This window comes from Echiichthys vipera (assembly GCF_963691815.1).
Source record: "Echiichthys vipera genome assembly, chromosome: 3".
Classification (NCBI taxonomy): domain Eukaryota; kingdom Metazoa; phylum Chordata; class Actinopteri; order Perciformes; family Trachinidae; genus Echiichthys; species Echiichthys vipera.
Genome location: NC_139828.1, coordinates 18,630,511 through 18,650,814, shown reverse-complemented (window position 1 = coordinate 18,650,814; position 20,304 = coordinate 18,630,511). Strand labels below are relative to the sequence as shown.

General features: G+C 41.1%; 1 protein-coding gene across 1 annotated transcript in view; it reads left to right on the top strand.

The window, feature by feature from the left end:
- The first annotated feature begins 1,614 nt into the window (after positions 1-1,614).
- Positions 1,615-20,304, top strand: part of ptprsa (protein tyrosine phosphatase receptor type Sa) — a 239,391-nt gene continuing 220,701 nt past the window's right edge. The window contains exon 1 of the mRNA XM_083940543.1: positions 1,615-1,691. The gene's annotated coding sequence lies outside the window, so the exon portion shown is untranslated. The remainder of the gene's footprint in view (positions 1,692-20,304) is intronic.

Below are 20,304 nucleotides of genomic sequence, written 5' to 3'. Positions count from 1 at the left end.
ATGGGTGTTCTTCCTGGTCATTTGGGTTCTGCAATCAAAAAACATGCAGATTCACTGGTACCCACTCACTATTTCTGTGAAAATGTTTGTGTGTTCTCCCTGTGATCTATTGGCAAGTCAGTGATATGTCCTGTTTATCTGTCTTCTGTTTACACCCCATAACATAGATAAGTAGGGATATAAAACATAAACGGTCTGATAGATACAGTAATGTATTGTACCGTCTATATTTTAACTTGTCCCTGTGAGAGCATCTGTGCAGCTATACATGAAGTAGAGGAAAGCAGTCCTGCCACTTTAAAGATTTGATTAAGTAAAACCTGCAGCTGAAGTTGATTGATTAAACGCCTTTGCAGTCTTTTCCTTTCAGTTTCTTTCAGCAAACAGCCAGCAGAAAAGTCAGGATGGACAAAAAAAACTCAGAGCTTGCCCATCCAATGTGAGGAATTGTAATGCATTTGAAAATAACGTTAGATATGCCAGTTAATAGCATGTTGTTATTCACTGCTATTCACTGACCTGCCCCATTTCAATATATGTTCTTTTACATAAAGATTTCAATTATTTTCTTGAATCATATTCCCCAGAAGGAAAAAATATAATGTCAAGGAGACTTATTGGACTACTTTTTAAATAATAACAAATCATCACGACAAAACTTTAAACATAATGTGCACATTCAAATTAAATGAATCCATAGTTCCATTGGCAACAATTGGATTTCCTAATTTTTAAGACCACATCAGTTGCTAAAGCACTTTTTTATTTGCAGTGTATATGATATACAGAATGAACCTCACCTATAACTGATAAGATATGATACTTTATCTTTAACATGGGCAGGCTTCATTGGGGAGGGGGAGGCTGCCTTGACTCAGTATACAGTCTGCATTGGTCTGTTTCATGCTACCTTACCGCCCCTCTTATCGCGGGTAAAGGCAGGCTTACGATGCTACTGGATGATACCTTCCATGAGGCGTGGGGAGGCGGCATGACTTCATCACGTCAAGTGGAGTACTGCAAAAACAGTCTAGTTATAAAGCCTTGTGCTTCAGCTTTAAACCTAATTTAAACAACGGAAAATGTGTTTCCTCTGCTCCACAACCAAATGACGGATTGTGCTAATAATGTATTACATAGTTTATTTTTGTTTAATTTCAATAAAATGTTTGCTTCTGGTTGAGTTAAACTAATATCTCCCTAAATAAAAAATGCAATATGTAGTGATGAATTAAATGTAAATGTTCGTCTTTTTTTCAATGCATATGTTAAAATAACGTGCGTTAAAGAGAGAGAAGGGACGGTAAAATGAGTGGGGGAGAGAAGATGGAGAGAGCCATGAGATGAGGGGTGGCTGGAGAGGGAGGGCCGGACGCATGACATCATTCCCTCAGCTTCCCTGCGCGGACAGAGCTCTGGTTTCTCCAAGTGCGCACGGCGGCTGCTGCTGAGGGAGCGACTCCTCCTGCCGTACCCAGACGCGTCCTGAGCAACCTGCGCTCTTGGGCTGGATATTTAAAAAAAAAAAAAACATTATTTAACCCGGCAGAGGAACCCGTGAACCGCTCCTCACTGGACCTGCCGCAGGGACGCACACAAACCCGGGGATTATTACTTGTTTAAATCATGAAGATGTGAGGGTTTATAAGCTGCGAAGAAAGAAAGAGGAACTCCGAGACAGACAAAAAAAGGTAGGCACTCTTCCCCGGCTCTTTTTTCCTGAGTCTGTCCACTTGCTTTTGTCTGCCAGGTTTTTTTGGTATGTTTTTTTCTGGGAATTTGAAACACTGCTTTTTAATTATTTTTTTTAAATGATTGAACAAAAAATAGGCATGTGGGCATTTTGTGTCGGCGCTCGCAAACTGTGTGTTATTCTGCTGTCTTTACAGCCGCAAAGAAGAGCATTATTTCAAAATACTGCAAAGAGGCTTGTTCAAGTTGCTGCTGCGCTTTGCAGTGGAGAGATGCGAGATAGTCCCGCACTCAGCGGGAGTCCCGACTCTGCCACCGCAAAGCTGCTGCTTCTGCTTCTGCTGCTGATGGTGCTGGTGGTGCCGCTGAGCAGAGTACATCTGCTGTTCGAGTACGAAGGATAGCTATCATTCTGAACGACGGTTGTTGTAATGGGCACGGCTTCTCTGTCATCCCCCACTGAGAGTAAATTACAATTTGAATCTCCAGAATAAAAGAAACCCTTGGTGGTTCAGCGGAGAAGAACGGATATTAGCAATAATTTCTCCTATACTTGTATTCGCTTTAGCTCTGGAGCATATTTCTGAATCATCTTTTATTCGAGCGGAAGAGTGTGTGTGTGCGTGTGTGTGTGTGTGTGTGTGTGTGTGTATGTGTGTGTGTGTGTGTGTGTTTGTGTGTTGGTTGGGGGGGGGGATCCATCTAACAAGTGCATCTCCACAGGGGGTGCTTCATTAGCCAAGTCATCTGCGAGAAGCTTTGCATTTAGAATTCACTGATATGAACATGCCAGCAGATCATGAGCCATTCAGTTCTTGCAGGCATCCATCGTTAATACAATTTTCGATATTTCATCTCTTTCTCTCTCTCTCTCTCTCTCTCTCTCTCTCTCTCTCTCTCTCTCTCTCTCTCGCTCTCTTTCTCTGCGTGTGTGGACCGGTTGTTGGATAAACGGTTTGATATGATGTTAAAGCCTAAGGTACACATGTTGGACTTTTGAGAGTACTATAGTATTGGTCAACACCCCTGGACCGGATTTGCCTTTGCGCATTACGATGTCAGTGACGCGTAAATGAGTTGGGCTTATTTCGAGGTGCGCAATTGGAGCTTTTCACAGCACCACCGAGGTGGAGTCTGCATGGCAATGGCATTGACTTTTTTCTCAGTGCTAGTGATGCCCTTGTTGAATGCTGGGCACTCGGACTCGAGACCCTGCAGTCTACGTACAGATTTGTGAAATATCTGATGTTCAATGTCCAATGAAGAATTAAACAATTAGCTCAAGAACAGTTTCAAACTTTCAGATCGGTCATCATTTAAAAAAAAAAAAAATAGCACCGCTTGGGCTGTCCTTATTACCAGTTTTTATGATGGTTCTTCGAAATCAAACACAGAACTGCCCCATAATACGGCTCCATTAGAAAAAAAACAATGATATAGTATGATGATAACGATTTCAAAGAGCCCTATGTTTGTCCATTATTTCTATAAAACCAGCGAAGACTCATCTGCATCCTCTATATTTCTGATTCATTATATTAAAGCATTAGAGAAGATGCATCATATGTGATGAGCGTTTGTCTGGAGGTGTAGTGTCGAAACGTTTGCCACAGAACAATCTAGTCTTTTTTCTTCCCCGAAGTTGTGCATTTTTCCATCTTGTCGCTCCTGTTTCGATCGCAACGAGCGCATCTCGTGTCTGCAAAACTCATAAAAGCCAGAGGAGAGAACAATATCTCGCCAGCGCCGGGGTTGTTAAAAGAAAATGGCTTTATTCATTTTTCTTTGTACCCGTGGAAACTTAGTTATAGCTTTTTTATGGTGCCTGGAAATGGCTTACAGGCTTGCAGTGCAATGTAATGTAATCAAATTTATGATGTTGCTGTGTATTACAATTCCCTGTTATGCTCCGTCACATGAGACATTTGGAGTCGTCGCCCCCCCCCCCCCCCCCCCCAAACACTTACAGCAGAGAGAGAGAGAGAGAGAGAGAGAGAGAGAGAGAGAGAGAGAGAGAGAGAGAGAGAGAGAGAGAGAGAGAGAGAGAGAGACCAGGAGCATCAGAGCAAGTCAGGTAACACACACCCCTTGCCTGCACCCAGCCTCTCTGGAAATAGTCCTTTCTAAATCATCAGACTTATGCTACCACAGATTTATTTTGGCAACCAATCACATGCTCCTTGAGTTTTGCCTTTTCCATATTTCATGCACATTTCTTTCTTTAAAATAACAGTAGCAAGTTTGACATCCTGCAAGGAAGACATTAAAATATGTGGAGCTGAACCATGATGAAACAAATGATGTAATGCATGAGTTGGTATGCCCACGAAGACATGCGTGTGGATTTGCATACACTCTCTGCTCGTTTTTGTGATGTCAGATCTTTTTTATGCACATCCATGGGATTTTAGGGTGCTATTTGTCAGATGTTAATATTTCGGTTAAATTATAATTTTCACTCTCCACTTCAGCGTGGATATGTCTGTATGCTCCAGTCGTCCTCTTGATATCAAGATGTGGTGCCCTTCAATAATCACTATGACAGGGAGTCCCTCTCTCTCTCTCTCTCTCTCTCTCTCTCTCTCTCTCTCTCTCTCTCTCTCTCTCTCTCTCTCTCTCTCTCTCTCCTCTCTCTTCCTGCTGTCTTACAGTAACAGTCAGGCCTGTGGAAAGACAGCCATTACTGGCATCTCCCAACCCAGAGTTTGCTCGTGGAGCAATCAAATACCCATGTTGGACACATAGAAGCCACAGCACACACTTTAAAAATGGGTTCATTGTAGGTTCTTGCCAGATCTTTTTATGAACTACAGGACAGAAGTTTCATCTCTGAAACTTTACTATCAGTGGTACTCATACCCTGAAGATACCCTGTTGACATGATTAGTAGCTCAGGTAGCTGTGGTGCAAAGGAAAAATCGGAGTTTGGGTCCAGCCAAGTGTTTTTGTTTGTTTTTTGTAGGATGTGTTGCAATGTGTTGTGTCTCTTTTTCCTTTACTTTTATTAAAGGGTGTATTCCACTTATTCCATTACACAAGTCACTGCACTATCACCAGGTCTCAGAGAAATGTAAAAATATTTAAACGCCAAAACTGATTTACTGATTACGCCTATTCAATTTTTAGAGTGCAGAGCATCGTATAGGTCACCTTTTAGTAAGGTGGCTCTCTTGAGATGAGCCAGGTTAGCTTTTCACGGTGTGCTCTTCTTAACTCGACATAAATCAGGCAGCCTCTCTGTATGTATGAGATGGGTGATTGGATGGCATGCCTAAGCATCCATTGTTTTCTCTTGCGCAAATGCACTTCAATCATGCTCACCTGTCACCAGCTGGGCAGCAAAGATTCAGGCATGTGAGAGGGGGTTTACACACACTACAAAAATGCACATAGTGACAGACATGCGCCTGCTTACACACACACACACACACACACACACACACACACACACACACACACACACATTATACTAGATGAGCTATATGTCACATTCCGCAGACTCATTATGGCCACCAAGCATAGTAAGTGTGTGGACAGGATGTTAATGCAGTAAATGGATGCTGATGGCTAGCAGAGCTAGTTAAGGGAACCCAAACATGTGAAGCGAGAGGAGACTGACAGGAAAGGGTGAGAGAGAAGAAAACATTTAATCATAAGCACTTTTTATGGAGCACTTCGCCCATTTGCACTGCGGCAGTCTAATTACCAGGATGGTGCTTGTTAGTTGTCACCTCCAGATAAACAGCAGGTTATTTTTTTCTCTCATGTTTTTTCCCCTGCCTTAGGCAGAATTTGAAATTCTAAGTAGCAAAATGTCATTTTCAGAGTGTACCGTCTCATCCCGTCCTCACCTCCGCTCCTTGAACCATAAGTCATTTGTGTCTCATACATGTCAACCGTCAGGGTTAATAAAACCTGCGAAAGATTGACATCTATAACCAAAACTCCACAACCTGTAGTTGGCACTACAGAGGTAATTTAGAACGAGTGAATCTTTAAAGAACGGACAAAGAAGGGGTTGTATAATGTGACAGAGCACTTTTGTACTCAGCCTTCTGTCCAACGGTGCCATATTGTACAGTAAATCTTGTCAGGAAGCATATGGTCCTCAAATCCATATGCAAATGAGTGCTGGAAGATTTTAACAGCAGAGAAAGAAATTGTCATTGCCTCTTTCTAAACACTGGTTTGCTATTTCAAATGGCTAAGATATAAGCTCTTTAGAGGAGGTCTTGACTGCCAGAATGAGGGCAGAAATTCACTATTCACAGGAATTTCATGAACATTCTAACCTCCTGTAATCCCACTGTGGAGCTTGACACTTTAATGGCTTTGGTGTGTACAAATGTTCCTGGTACCCACCCAAGATGTCAGGAAGGAAGAAGATGGGCAATCATGGAGTAATGCAAGATTTCTTCTGTATTCCCAGGAAGGAGAGAAAGACCACTCACTTTTAAGGGATGGGGTTTAAAGCCTTAGGGGTCCTTTCTTTATGTCAAATATGTTAAGCTTCATTTCAAAACACGATTCCATAAAGCAGTATCTATTTATATCTGCCAGCCACAATCCCAATCTAAACAGCATGAAAGGGTAAAAGTGGCAGGAGAATGTAAAGCTTTATTTCCTGTGTGGAAGGTTTGATTATGTTGCATTCATAGTAATCACACAAATGCGTATATTGAGGGGAAAATGTAACCTTGTCAGGGTTCAATTTCACTACACATCATTATCACTGAGGGAGTCTTAGTTCAAGTTATATCAGCGTGCTGAGCATTGAAAGGCTCTTTACTCAAGGATATTTGCAGTGGTCTCATTGGTCAGTGGGAAAAGATGATTTCACTGGTCACTTACGCAGAACTGATTCTTGAAATATGTGTCACTTGTGTTCTTGACTGTTTCCAAAGTCTGACAAAATCAAGACAGGAGAGTAAAAATAAAACTGATAAAAAATATAAAATGAATATAAATGGATTTTGTCACTCCATTTTTCCTTGTTTTACTCAAATTTGAGAGATAATCAATAGTTTTGGAACTAACCTGAAAGCTAAAGACATTAAGATTGCTTAAACTGTCATTATATCCTGACAGGACAATAAGATAGACAAGCTGTGAAAACAATTGAACGCTAAGAATGCTGCTTTAACCTGAACCAAGACTCCCTCAGTGATTATGATGTGTAGTGAAACAAGGTTACATTTTTCCCCTCAATATAGGCACTTTTGTGATTACCATGAAAACAACATAATCAAACCTTCCACACAGTACAGTTACAGCAATTTTGAAACATATTTATTTTACAGAACAGCTTGAATACTTTGGGAGATGTAGCTACACAGGAAGTCATTATTGTAATGGAGTTTTAAGCTTGTGTCTAGATTTGACCGAGTTATGACTCTAATATTTGGTCTCTTGACATTTGGGTGTTGGGATTATTATGATAAATTATGGTTTAATGGTTATACTTGAGGTAGACTTTATGTAGAAGTGCCCTACGTTTTGGAACAGTATCCTACCATATGCTTCTCTTTATTAACCATGTGGACCAAGTAGATCTAAATAACTAGCTGTTTGTGTTGTTTTCTGGAAAGCAGACAATTAGAAAACCTCTCACTGGATGAGACAGTCAAGGAGAGAAGCTTACAGGGGCTTATTCACCACAGTAGTAACCACCCACCCCCAAGGGTCGTAACTCTTGAAGGTCACGGTAGCATTTCACATCCCCCCATTTTCTTGCCTATGACAACTGTAGTGGGTATCTCCGGATGTTTCCCGTCATGCTGGTGAGCGGGTGCTGATGACGGTGGGGGTCTGTGAGGATGATGCATTGGTACAACGGCAGGAATAACAAAACGCTGTCTTGTCCTTTTACTTCTAGTCTGCATCGTAGTCAAAGGCACCAAAAAGAAATGAATGATTCATACACTGTCTTGGAAAGTCATTTATGTTTAATTTAGAACAGTACTGTAAAGCGTCGGCCATAGTACTCTTGGGGCATGAAGGGGTCGTCACTGGGAGTGGGTGAATAGTGCAGGTGAAGTGAAGAAGGAGGTGTGTAGAATGTCACACTAGAGCAAGGCAGAATTAAGACACGGAGAGGAGAGCATTGGCGGTGGCCTTGTACGTTTCATCTGCAGGCCCTAATAAAACCCTCACAGACCAGCATTGATCTCTCCCAGAATAATCCATTTAGACTGAGCGTGCCTGGCCATGTGGGGCCTCTTCAATTATTTATGGCAGAATGCTGTGCAAGCTTCCGTTGGGATGCAACAATGTGCCCTGGGAAACCTGTGAACTGTGGGTTGTAGGAGAGCAAGTAAGACAGAGAGAGTGGAAAGGTAGAAATGGCAGATGGAAGAAGAAGACTGGTTGGAGAGAGATGTGAGGAGGGACAGAGGAAAGGCAGGAGAGGTTGATAAAGGAGGAGGGCAGGTAAAATACTTTTAAGGATGCAACAGAGGTAGTTGAGGAGAAAGTGGGAGAGGTGAAGGAACCAAGAGGGTGACAGGATCGGTGAGGAGAGGGAGTGATGTGAAAGATGGGATGCACTTACTGCAGAGATGCATGAAAGAATGGGAAAAGAGTTATGGTAAGAAGGGATGACAAAAAACATTAGGAAGAGAGAGCTATAACAGCAGATCAGAAACTCAAGAAAAGGTGAGGTGAGGGAGGGAAAAAGGTAAGGTGGCAAGGGGAAACATAGGTTACGATTTTGTAACCCTAGTTCTATTAGTCCCTGTGGAGCCCTTTACTGGACTCTGTTGGTAATAAACAGAACAAATTCACCCACTGAAATCTAAATGAATGTAGCCGGCCAATCAGGACGTGCCTACCTGAATTTGTGTGGACCCCACATTATATAAGGTAGTGTACACCATTGTCTGCTATCCTACACCCTCTTCAGCCAGTGGCATTAGAGCAACAGAGTCCCTAGATAAAGGGCTCCTCTATCTAGGGATCTAGCGTTATAACTAGGGTTACAATATTGTAACTTTGGATCTATCTTAAAGGCTCCGCCCTGCTCTGTATTCTATGCGTACAGTAGGTGGAACCCAATGAATGGACGCTCTGTCGCCATATAACTTAGCTCAAACAACACCTGGCCCCAGCCAATCTAGGTAGTATGCATCTAAACTGGGCAAAGCAAATGTCTGACCTTGCAGGGGTCAAAAAATAAGAAAAAAAGACAAATTGCACACAACATACCCTGAGGCATCAAAGAGCATGGGAAAATGTCGGTGTAACATGCCACGATAGGAGCCAGTTACATCACAACTGACATACACCTATGAGTTTTCACCAATCCTGTGTTGTTTTCAGTGAGCAAAGACCCTGAAAAGGATCCTGACATGTCCAGGAGATAGAACCATATGAACGGACAGGGCGTGGACCAGGAGGCTGCCGTACATACGTCCTCACTCTGCCAAACAAGCCCACCAACACTGCCACACCACATGTTGAGTGGGGGAGGGAGAGATTAGCTTGAAGAGGTCAGTAAGCATGAGGGGAAACAAGGTGGAATTATAGATGAGACTAAGAGGAAGAGATGACTGGAAATGAGGCAGGGATAGAAGTATAGGAAGAGGGTGGAGAATGGGAATGTTTTAAAGCAAGTCATGAACAACTATTGATCATGGCTGAGTTGTGATTGCTATTGTTCTAAGTGGAGACATGTCAGCTTGACTGCCTGAGTAGTCAATCATTATTTCTGCTACACTTACCTTTAATGCTACTCCTTACAATAAAAAAATACAGTAACAGTCTCGTTTTCAGTATTATGTTTTGTTGAACACATTCATAGAAAATATTCCAGTACGGAGATAGTTTTCTTTTCTAGTGGAGTTTAAAACTGAGCAATTATGCCTTCAAGACAAGCCTCTCCACTAACTTTGAGATGTCACAAGAAACAACAATATTTGGACAAGATGGTTTTTATTGGCAGATTTATTTCATTGTTTGAGGGCTGAATTTTTTTTTTCTTTGCAGCATACAGAAACTGTATGCTCAGAGCTACATATTGTAAACTCTGCTTTGTTTGACTGGTCTATAGTCTGCTATTAGCAGTTCACACTTGGCTCTCATGAATCCTGAAAGATTTGTCTTACCTAATTCTCCATCACATTCACCATCAAGCACTCCTCCTATTGCTGTATTCTCAGCACCCTATTAGGCTTTCCACCCATCGTCTGCTGCCCGATCCGGATTTCTGATCCAGCCGAAGATAACTGGAATTGAAATTTCCATCCGCACGGTCGAGCAATTACATCTGGTAGCTACATTACCCTGGTAGGGTATACCCTTATTTTACAAGAGTTCTGACCCTTGTGTCCTCTCAAAACCTTTTGCTGAAACGAAACAGGACTTTTTAGTCAAATTTCCACAATTTGGACATTTTACAAGTAGCTCTTTAATTCATTTAATAGCTATATTTTGCATTAGTGCTCAGTGGTTATTATAGAAGTCCCTCTGCATTTCTCTTTTGTCTCACATTATGTAATAATACTGCAGACATTTAATTTTTAATGATCTTGAGAGTCATCACAAACTCTGGCAGTTGATCGCCCACATTGATTTCTTACAGCTAACAAGAGGAAGCAATCTAAAAGGAATGGCGCTGTAATTTCAGCAAGTATGCGGTAAGACAAAGGAAAAGGGACTATGTAAAGGCTATTACATTGGCTATGTCAAACAGCCTAATCAGATGGGCTAAACGGTGTAGCAGCATAGCTATCAGCTAACGATAGCATACCAGCAGGCATTCAGTTTAATTAGTAGGACCCCATTTGCCACCACTTGTCGTTGTCTGAAGCAGCCACCAAGGATTTATTGTTTGTCCACAGCCATTGATTATCGGATTCTAGTAATTGTTTTGCCTTCACTTGATTAACAAAATGTTTTCTCCAGAGGCTAGCTCAATAGCAGCCTATAATGGCAGGACCCCAGCCAAGCTGACGGGGTGCTTACGATGATTGCGATGCAGAATCGGAGAGGGGGTTTGAACAGAGGGAGACAAATCTTCCTCATTCTCTCATTTTTGTGTTGAGGGGGGAGTGTTGTTTCACACCAGCGAGACAGTTCATTAACTAAGCTGCCAGTGCTTAGTGAATGGTTCTATAAATCAGTGTACGGGTGGCCCCATCTGGTTGATGCACCCAGGTGCACTTTGGTTTGCAATTCCTGTCCAGCAATGTACATGATTGATGATAAATGTGTAGCATTTTTAGGAATTTGAAAAGCCTGCCTTTTTTCTTGTTATTTTGTCTCTTTTTTTTTTTTTTTTTGAGGGAGGTCCCTGGGTGACGGGGGAAAAGAAAAGTGTACCACAGCTATGGTGGAATAGATACAATGAGTAGGAGCAGAAGGGGTGATGAGAGCTTTTGTAGCAACTTTAGGTCATGCTCTGGAGCTTAGGTATTTGGTGGGAATGAGGGGTGGGAGGTAAGCTTGTGTACTTGTGTATTACTCAGATATATCTCCTTTCATAAACCCTGACTCAAGTTAGACCTTTACCTTTCATTAGGTGCCTTTGATAGATGCAGGACTGGAAACCTAGCATTCCCTCTCCTCTCCCATAAGACCCTGTCTGAACTCTGACTAATCCCAAGAGAGTGTTTGGATATATATATATATATATATATATATATATATATATATATATATATATATATATATATATATATATATATATATTTCTTTTTAGCTGTCGTTACAAGGAATGCTCTAGTTCCTGGAAGGGTGAGAACATGTTGTTGCTACTAAATATTATGTTATGTTGGTCTGTTCAACACCCAGAAAAATCCTGCACAATGCTTTTTCATTGTTCTGTTGAAATCTTAGTATTTGCAAGATGTCGCTTCACTCCAGCTGATGTCACTCATCTCCTTGCTACTGATTCCTTTTTGATCATGGTTGCAGCTTGAAAACATCTTGCCAAAAGGTACAACACCTTTCACTATTATTCTCATTATTTCTCTCTCCATTTGTTTTTTTCCTTGTAGATTTCTTCTTTGCTCTTACATGTCTTGATCATTTTATGGTTACATATTTTTTAGAGGGCCTATCGAAATAAAGCAACTTTGTAGGATAAATACACCGAGGAGGAATTTCTCGCTGGGTTGTGAAAACTAACTTAAGGCCGCAGTCAGCCGACTGACTTTTACCTTTGTTCACTGTCCATCAACTTGTGCTGTTAGCTCAAACCAGCTGCAAAGACAAGAACAGAATGTTGAGGGACAGGAGGAGCGAGGTCTACTTAAAGGTAATTTATTTCTGCTGTCGCTTTGTTGGTGAAGAGGAAGTGACAAATGCGAGCTGGTTGTTTATGAGGCCTAGCTAAGTGCTGGCAGGGCTGCTTTCCTCTGAGGAAGTTAGCTCTCTGTTTAATTCATGTCCTTGGGAGGTGCAGTGCTTTGTGGCATAGTGTGTGGCAGGCGAACTAATGAGAGGTGAACCTATCTGCTTCTTATTCTCCATCTGCTCCCTGCTTTCTCCCACTTTTTGCTCCTGTCCCTCTTATTTTTCCTACCTTCATCTCTCTTCTGACCTCTGTTACCTCCCGCTCTGTCCTTTTCTTTCCCCATCCACACATCCAACCATTCCTTTCTTTATTTTTACAATTCTGTCCCATCGAGTCAGAACAGTAACAAAGGCACAAATGCACACACAGGATCACCTTCCAATCGTCTCTAGCTTTCGGAATGGAAACATGGACACGGAAAACCCTCCCTTCCGTTACTTCATGCCAAATAAATCAGTCAGACCTTTGACAAACCCCAAATAGGACCGCCAATTTTTCAAAGCTGACCCGTTCATCAGTTTGATTCATCTTCCCAGTGATGGAAGGCAAGATTTCTTCCCATGTCATCTTTTTTTCCCCCTTCCTACGTTTACAGTCAGTGAGTTACAGTAGTGGGGGAGGCTAGGCCACTGTATTCAGTCATCAGTGTTTGAAAATAAATGCAGTTCAGTGCAGCACCAGTGGCCAGGCTATAAGTGCTAAAGCTGAAAGATAGACAGCAGAAGGACAGGGTGAAATGAAATGTTGACCTCTCTGTCACTTCAACTCCACTACATCCTCTGCTTTTCTTCTTTCTTCGGTATACCTTGGTAAAGTGCTGTTTTAATTGACACAAAGAAAAAAAATGCTCCCTGCTTTCATGTCAATTGAAACTTGTCCGTCATTCCTCTTCTCTGTGTCTTTACCTCTTGAGCTCTCTCTTTCTTTCTCTGTGCTTCTGTTTCTCTTTGCCTCTTTCTTTTCTTTTTCCTCAAGGTCTTTCCCTGCCTCTCCTTCAACACAAACCATCCCATTCCCCACTGATTGCCTGTGTTTTCTCACTTCCTCTTCCCTCCACGTCTAGGTATTTACATCTCCCTGTTGTCTCCCCCGTCTCCTGGCTTGTCTGCTTTGCGCTGCTCTCTCCTCGGCTCTGACTTCAAAAGTTTTGTATGTTTTCTTCGTAAATTATGAAATGAAGATCTCATCTGAATATAGATTCAGTTTGGAAAACAAAACAAAGATAAATTTCATGAAAAGAACAACATAAAAAAGAAGATGTTTGTAGGCCTATGCACAGAATGTTTCCATAAGTGTTATATTTGTGATGTTTAGAAATCATTAGCTGAACATATAAAAAAACATGATCATAGTGATCCAATATTTTGTATATTTTCAAAAGAATTTACAGTTCTCTACACATGAGGTAAACTTATCAACTGCTGATAAAATAAGGTACGAATAATGATAACAATTATACATAACAAAAAAGGATCACTTACAAATAATGTGTAATGATTTGTAATGATTTAGCAATGACTTACTACAACATTAATGGAAGCTCAACAACATATTTTCAATTATGTATATATATATACATACATTTTTAATGATTAACTACGTAATGGTTAATAGATAACTTACAATTGATCATACCAGATCACACTGCCTCAGCAATATCAGTGCCTCCTGTGTGCTTGTCTGTGAATGCCTAACCAGTTAAACCAACCTGGACCTGCCCAGCTTTGGCGCTCCTAAGTTTGACCCACTCTTCTTCCATTACTGCGCAATCCGCACATCCATCTGACACATCACAGAGATATACTTGGTTCTGATAAGCTCTCTCCTCTCATCCTCTGCTCTGCAGTGCATGAAGAGTATTGTTTGACTGACACTTCTGTATGGGCTTCCTGTTCAGGCTCTTCAGCCCTGAAAATGACCAATCCATTTCCACATAGATCTGTTAAGATAGCTACCTAAAATATACCTCTCTACTGCAATATTGTGTGTTTTCATCCTTTTCCGTGTGATCACGAGAAGGTGGATCTCATCCATGACTGCAGACATACTTCCCCCCTGCGATAGGAGGCAGAAGTGACAGGAGACAGATAGGTGCCAAATGCACTTCTGTTACTCAGGTCTGTAGATGACTTTAAGCAGGTGTGACACACATGCACAAACACACACAGATAGAAATGACATATTGAGTGCTGCAAACCAAATGTCAGTTGAGCTTAATTTTCTGCACAAGTGATATCATTCACATCTGTGTCTGTCACTCCGAAACCCTGGGATGCTAAGTTGATGAATAGTTACCACAGTGGATAAGAGAACAATATGGTTTTTCTGTACACTTTATATTAGCGCACAACATCTGCTGTCATTGTGTAAAGCAGAAAAAGTTTATGTATTGGCCAAAAATCTTCAATATATGAGTAAAATCCCTGTCAGTGTGAAAATGATATACCAAAAGATTTACAACACATCACATTGTGCAGGCTTACTTTCCATTATGTATAAAATGTTGATGAAAAGTATCAGGCTTTCAACTGACTCCAATGTAAAACCATCAACGTTAATATAACATGTTCAGAGCAAGTCAGATGTCGTAGTATAACGAGCCCCAAACTCCACTTAGGGAGGAGTTTCTGATGTGGATGTTTGGGTCAAACACACAATAGACTTTCACCTAGGAGACCGCAGTTTGTGTCCCATCCTGTATGAAAGTGAAACTTTCTAAGTTTAAACTGAGTAACGTTAATCGATTTGTTTGAATTCACAACATTAACCATGCGTTTAAAGATGCGACTGTGGAGTAGGAATGAGTAGGGGTAAGAACGGATTTCATTGGTTCAGAAAGATTGAGATTCAACATAAATGTGGCTTGCAGAAACATTTTTTTTTCTGGCGACTGTGTTGCATCATTACACTATTGTGGTATTCTTGGTGAAGGTTTACTTATTTTTGTAAGTTGCCTTTCAAAAATAGCTCTTAAGTGCATAGCCTGTCATGGGACCCTATACAAGCGACAGTCCCACTTAACATTGATAGGCACTCGTCATGTATTTTTTGAGAGCCTCTCCTTTTTGTCATCCTTCACTCCCTCCGTCTCCCCCCTCTCTCCCCCTTTCCCCACTCCCTCTAACCAGTCTCTTCTGTCACTTTGAGATGTGGCTTTAACCTCTGTTGCAGTTTTTCACTGGCGCCCTTTGTTTTCATCTATTGTTCTTAAAGCGATTATGACCATCAGACAGGCCCATTAAATATTTAGCTGCTGCTTTTACTGGCTTCACAGGAACATACACCACAGATGTTCAATGTGTCTTTCTCTGCAGCAAGGACGTGCACAGATATTTCAACGGGCAGTTGCACAGTTACATAAAAGCTGCTGTTTGACACAGGGCTGTGCATGTGTGTTTGAAGGGCAATGTTCATGCTTGTCTGTTTATTTGTCCTTTAGATACATATTTCTGTTTGTGTGTGTGTGTGCATGTGCTGTAATCCTGTTTGTGTGTGGACTGTGTGCTGTGTTTACTGCTGTAATAATTTCTGCTGTGTATATGTGTGTTTGGGGGGGGGGGGGTATTTTTCAGTGGCTACCCCTCAGATTAGTTTGCAGCAATATTAGAAAATATATTTGCAAAAGTCCATCCTTCATTTCCACTGCAGAAGATAAGGAGTGATCATTTGCTTGAGAGACCAATAGATATTAATTTATCTTAAGACACTGTGGGACAATATATTCACACATTATCCCTCCTTTCACTGCTACATTTAAGAAATAGGCTGAAATCTAAGAGATTGCACCCTTGTCATCCTGTTTGCCTAAACAAGAGGAGATCAGTTTGAAAATCAATTTTACTACCTTCACATCCTGTTTTTATTGGCATTTTTAACAGTTAAGATAAAGCAAAAAAAATATAGCCCACAGATGTGATGTCTTATAGATTCCTAATTATCCTTTTTTCAACTCAGTGTTTTCAACTGATGTGTAGCCTTGAAGTGTTAAATTAACATTTGTTTGATCAAGAACTCCCTGAAATAGAAAATAACAGGTTGAAAAGATATAAAACATTTATTGTTGATGTTGTCATGTCCTTGCAGCATAATAGAGCTTTGTTGCTTCAGCTGTTATTATTCAGAGGGATTTGAACAGCATTGGCAGCCAGGGGTCTAGTGTCTTGCTCAAGGATGTTTTGGCTGCTCTAATAATGAAATGTGATGTGCTAGTTATGAGACTTCCAAACATATACTCTCGAACATTGACTGCAGGAGATGCAAGCAATGTTTAGCCCTGTCAGGAGTTGTGCCATATAAATATTGTCCCTGTTTATATTGGAGAGTCACTGAAAAAAGAAAGATAAAGTTATTCAACAGGGCTCTTGCTGAAATGACTGATGCTGTCGCAAAGACATGCAGATTAGTTAGACAGGTAAATCTGAATTGTAAACTACTTAGCCCTGTGAACCTGGTAAATTGTCCGGGATGAAACCTGCCTCTGGCCCCTTTTTGTGCTGGGACAGGCTCCAATCCTGTGAACCTAAACAGCAATTTTGAGTTTTGTTGAAAACGAGAAATGTTCTTACCATGTTCTCATATTTCTTCACTTGAGGTAACATTTCCATGTTCACGTCACTAGTTATACTTATGTCCTACTGTTTAGACATTATGTCATGAAATGATGAAGACATTATAACCATAACTGAACTCATAGTATGTGAATTTCTTCTCTCGTAGCGGTTGCGATGGTGGAGACAGATGGTCGATTAGTTTATATCTCAATGGTTGGGAGTGCCCATTCATTGCCGATGCAACTTCCTGGCTAAGATTTCTTCCCGGAAAATAGCATTTTTAAAAGGAAAATACTTTTGATTTTGCTGAAGCTACCATGCAGAGAATTAACAGTTTTTTACATACATGCCTACTATAAGTATAAATTACTTTTTATTGATTGTGAACAGACAGTAGTGCTAGTGTCAAAGACAAAATCTTCTTGCTGAGGACTGAGATAGCATGTTGCCCAAACTATTTTCATTATAATAGTAAGGAAAAATGAACACATTTCTGTATTACTCTGTACAGACCCTGAGCAAACACTTTAACAAATGGCAACAGGTCTTGATAGGCTGTAAAACTGAAAAGCGCTTCTAACGTTATGAAATTGAAAATACAAAATAAATTGAATGATAAAAAATAAAACTTGTGCATTAGGACAAGCCTGCTGTCAAGAGGGAACACCTGTACAGTTGTCCCGTACCCTGGAGGGGGGAGGGCCTAAGGAGACCATCGGAGAAAAATATCTTCTCTTTTTCCCTCTCTTCTCTTGTAATACATGCTACAAGTATTGCAAGAAAATAGAAAAAGAAGGGAGGGAAGCCAAAATGTTTGGTGCCCTGTCACTACAGGTCAAGAGTTAATCCTTGAACAGATTATCCATGAGAAGAAAATATACAACGCAACATTTGAAGATAACCTCAGACCTCTGGGACTACTGAATGCCAGGTTAAATATTAAAACTCCTGTCCTACGTGGTGTGTGTGACATTGACAGACAGGCACCAGTGCAGAACGGGTTATAGCCTAGCTCCTTTCAGATGTGTGTGTGTATATGTGTGTGTGTGTGTGTGTGTGTGTGTGTGTAGGTGAAGAGAGAGAAGGTGGATAAATGGTGCTTGTACTGCACGTTCCAATCTTGTCAATAAAGTAGACAAACTATAAAAAAAATAATCTTGTCCTAGGGCCTGAGGAGGAGTGTTGATTGACACATCTGGGTGAAACTGTTGAGTGTTCGTTAGCATGTTCAATGTGTTGCTGTTCACATACTGTAAAACAGTGGAGCAATGCTGACACACCATCCTACCTTGTCTTATACACAACTCTATCTCGTTCTCCAGCATTTAATTTGTGCTCACTGTTATATTATAGTGTGCTAAATGTGTGAAAAAGTGGAACTTGTGCTTGTGAATTTGTTTCTGCATGCATCACAGACAGATGCATGGATCATGGACGTTTGGCACAAATAGACGAACAGTGACAGCCCAAGCTGAAGCTGGATAAATTAATACAAAACATATCCCGTGCAGCTTTAAGACTCAATAGAAGATTACATCACTGGTTAAGACTGACATTTGTTGCAGCAAAGAGGCATATTTCAAAGACCTTGATGAACATATTCATACGTATGCGCAAGTGAGGTATGTTAATTGGTGAAAGTCCTTGGATTTAATGGCTATCTAGTAGTGGGTATAGAGAATAATGTGACACGCTATGATATGTGTTTCCATGGGCCAGCCAGCTAACCCTCTCTTTCTTCCTCTCTCTCAGAGTCTTTGCCTTTGCCTAATGACTGATAATGAAGAGGGCATCTTTGCAGAGATGACATGTGCACGTCCTCCACACACACACACACACACACACACACGGCTGGGCTGACTGCCCTTCAGAATACCAGGCCTGACATTAATCTTTAAATGACTGTTGCCTCTTCCCCAAGACTTTCAATCCATTAGTGGCCACATCTTGAGATGGAGAGAGATTTGCCATAAAGGAGAAGGCAGGGAGGATGCTGGCAGCCTGTATGTGTAAGTGGGGTGGAATGGCGGAGAGTGTGCAACAGAAAGGATGATGTCAATGATAATGGAGGATGAGGACAGAGAGTGAATGAAAGAGAGACAGAGAAAGGTTGAGTCAACACTGAGGTATCAGAGAGAGAGACAAAAAGAGAGAGAGGACACAGGTTTCAGTTGCTTTGATTTATGTAGCCACTTCGCACGTGGAAGATGGAATAGCTGACCTTCCACTAAACGACGACTAAGTCACTCTCTTGACTTATAAATGTGAATGACTTGTAGGCTTGTTTTCTCTTACTTTCTCTTTTATGTCCCACGAAGTGGCAGGGATGGACAGTGGAGGGGTGGGATGAGTTGGTAGTGGTAGGGGATTGGGTGGTTCTGGGCAATGTGTATTTCTTGTTATGTAAAATGATACTAAAAACTCTGAATTACACACAAAAAAAGAAAAAGTTCCACAAAAAAACACCGTAAATGGACCTTGAGTTTAACATATTTTGTCCAGACATTTTGTTCCCAAGGTCACTTAAAATGTTTTATTCCCAATCCTCTGTTTTCTCCATCTTAACTAATCCAAACCGTATTTTATCCCTTCTGTCTCTCTCCCCCTCAGTCCCTCGCTCTCTTTCTTCTCCACTTTCCTCCAATATCTTTAACCCTTCTGTTCTCCATTTCTTTTTCCAATTGATCCATCGCTGCAAAACTCTTTGTCTGTTTCCCCCACCCGCATTCCTCTGTTTATTTTGTCCCTATTTGTTCCTGCCTACCTCTTCCCCACCCCTCTTTCTACACTATCTGTCCTTGCTCTCAAGCTCTCTTGTCCTTTCTCCCTCTTGCCCTCCCTACTTTCTTTCCTCCTCATCTCTCCTGCTTCTTCCCTTACTTCCAACTCAGTTTTATCCTCCTCCCTCAACACCCCACCCCCACCCCCTCACATCCCATATCACCTCGTCTCCCTTCCCCTGCTTCTCTTGGTGAGCTATAGTAACTCTGACATCATTACCCTTGTTGTGACAGGTTTCATTTGTACCCTGTGGACCTATACATCAGCCTGAATGATAGTCCGGGGCCCGGGGCCAGCGGAGGCCCGCCCAGACTGGGACAGAGTAACAGACAGAAAAGTCCTCAAAACCACTCCAGCTCGGGTAGCACACCATTACCCATTCTGATATGTCAGACTCAGTGCCGGTTCAAAACACGTCCCAACCTTCGGCTTGCATGAAAAGACAATCTGCAACAGTTTCTTTATAAATAAATATACACTGTCACTGAACGAAGGAAAGAGGAGAAAATCCAGAGGAAAATAAGTCAAAGTAGCACTTGCACTGTTTGATTGACAGGTGATCTCTGGAAAGTGATTTACATTTAAAAAAAGGGCTTTGCGCCAAGGAACGAAACTAAAAGAAAGTCATTATATATGGCATTTAGTGTTAAACTCTCATTTTCCTTTATGCAAGACAAAAGGTCTGTTGCATAGGGTTTGTAATAACATACTTAGAATAATAACATAATTTACTCATTTCCATTAATCAATCACAAAAAGAAAACTGGTTTAAACAGGTTCTTTAATCATATGCTGAGTCTTGAAATCTCATCATATTGATTTGTATTGATTCTGATGGAGTTTCAAGGTCGTTTCAACGGTATTTCTGAACCAACCCAGAGAGGCATATTACATCCACTGGCCAGTCTTACAACCCATGTCAATACAGGACACACATGTGCAACTTTTCTACCTTGAAAGTACTGTTTATTTCACACTTTTATAGAT